Raw genomic sequence first — 2,144 nt, forward strand, 5'->3', positions numbered from 1 at the left:
GGCTAGTGTTATTAATGTATCTATTAAGGTTAATGGAATTTCTTTTACACACAGGTAGGTTACCTTTGCCTTACCAAGTGGAGTACGACCACTGATTCTATACATACACGGATACTTGGCACATTAGGGTGAGGAGTTTCTAAGCTTCCCACTATATATTAAACATTATGAAATTATTATCTTAGGTTTATTAAATAAAAAAACATAAAGAGCTTTTTGGTTTCATGTATACATCTTGCTCTACAATGTGAGGAGGAAGGTATTATTTTTTGTACTTATGGATGTCAATGAATTTGGCACTATTGTCTTACAGCTGATATCAAGAAGCATGCTCACTGCCTTATATAAGACATTTTCATTAAAATATTTTCAAGCGTAGTCGGTGTGAAATGTAAAATTTTTCAAGCACAAACCACTAAAATCGGCAGTTCAGCCACTAGAGTTGGACCATTGCAACAGCCCAACCCACCAGACTGGTGACCCAACCACCCGATGGGTGGGGAGAGCCACCATGAGTTTTTGCAAAAATTTTATTGAGCTTTTAAAAGTAAAATATTTTACAAAGGATTTTATAGTCAATAGAAAACATTTTAAAATTTGATCAAATTTTACAATGAAACAAACACAATAAAATGCTGAAATATTTTATGTAAAATATTTTATAGTGAAACAAGCAGAGCATTTACCTGATGCGCCTAGTTTGAAAGCTTTTTTTTGAAAAGTCTTCTTTCTTTCGAAAAACAAGTTTTCTAATCTTATGAAAAAAAAAGTTCAACCTCATGGAAACAAGTCTTCCAATCTTATGAAAAAAAGTTTTAACTTCGTTGAAACAATTTTCAATTGGGCCTAGAAAGGATTTTGAAAACCCTCTAAAGGGCCTGAGGCTCCTAGTCCAAAATATTATTTAAACCCGAGAATGCAATTTCCCTTGAAAAAAACTTAAAAGGCTGAATGAATCTTTCAAAAAATTTAAAATTCTTTTTTTTTTTAGAGAGAGGATTAAGTTCAAGTTACACCTAATACAATTTTAAGTAATATTACACCATCCAATAATTTGTTATTGAATTCATATTATGAAAATCTCATCGTTGAATTACATGTTTAATATTTTCTTAACATGTATGCCAATTTTCATACTAATCAAATATTATTTTTTATTCGATCCATAAACTCATTTTTTATGTATTATTTTATCGCATATTTCTTGGACATTCAATTGCAAATAAATATTATGCAATGGGTTTTAAATTCTCTTTCTAAACATCTCGTGCATGAATCAACTTAGTTCTTAATTCAAACAAAATGAAAATTGAAACCCCTATAGATGAAGGGAATAAAGTTAAGAGAGTAAAGAGTGTTGTACTGCTTTAGCATAATGAAATTTAATGTTAATGTTATCAAAATAAATAAATCCTATAAGATTCCTACCAATAACCCAAACATATGAATCTCATATCCTTGGAAATATGAGTAGATTCATAATCAAGCCAAACATAGAGATAAATACTTTTTTGGGCATCACATTCCAAGGAATTTGAATGTCATTGGGTAACGTCAATTCCCTAAACCAAACACTATCTAAAGTTATGTACAAATAAACAAACCAAACAAAATTATTCCAAATTACAGTGTTGTAATGCTTACCATATTACATCGAAATAAATGCCCCCTTATAGTATCAACAATTCCACCCCTGGGGCTAAGCTTGTTTCTAATTTCTTTGCACAAGCTGTAGCTGCTGCTAATTTCTTCTTGATATCGCTAGAATCATGTAATATTTTTACCAGATGTAGCTTTTGTGTATCAATAATTATCTTCTCCAATGACGTAGCTTTATTGATTAAATACAAGGCAAGCTGCATGTCAGCAAAACAGCCAACAAAACCAATTAATTCAACCACCTTGAGGAATTGGTGTGGACATGTATCCCTCCGCATATTTATTTCTCCATCCATTTGGGGTCATCTAGCCCAACAAACTGTTACAGGGAAGAAGTAAAAGTGTTATGCTAGTTAAAAGATAGGCACACCATTGTTGTTAACAATGTCATCAACAAAAGACTTGAAGTTTAGACTTTGCGTAGCCACAACTAATAGGTTGTCTACTTTATTATATTTTCATATTTGTTGAATATGAGTAGGCCA

The 2,144-nt window shown here is 31.5% G+C and overlaps 1 pseudogene; it reads right to left on the reverse strand.

Annotated features, from left to right (window-relative positions):
• Positions 1-1,670: 1,670 nt before the first annotated feature.
• The window catches only part of LOC142629041 (putative F-box/FBD/LRR-repeat protein At5g56810), a 31,480-nt pseudogene continuing 31,006 nt past the window's right edge, over positions 1,671-2,144 (reverse strand).

This window comes from Castanea sativa, chromosome 3 (genome assembly GCF_040712315.1).
Source record: "Castanea sativa cultivar Marrone di Chiusa Pesio chromosome 3, ASM4071231v1".
NCBI classification, from domain to species: domain Eukaryota; kingdom Viridiplantae; phylum Streptophyta; class Magnoliopsida; order Fagales; family Fagaceae; genus Castanea; species Castanea sativa.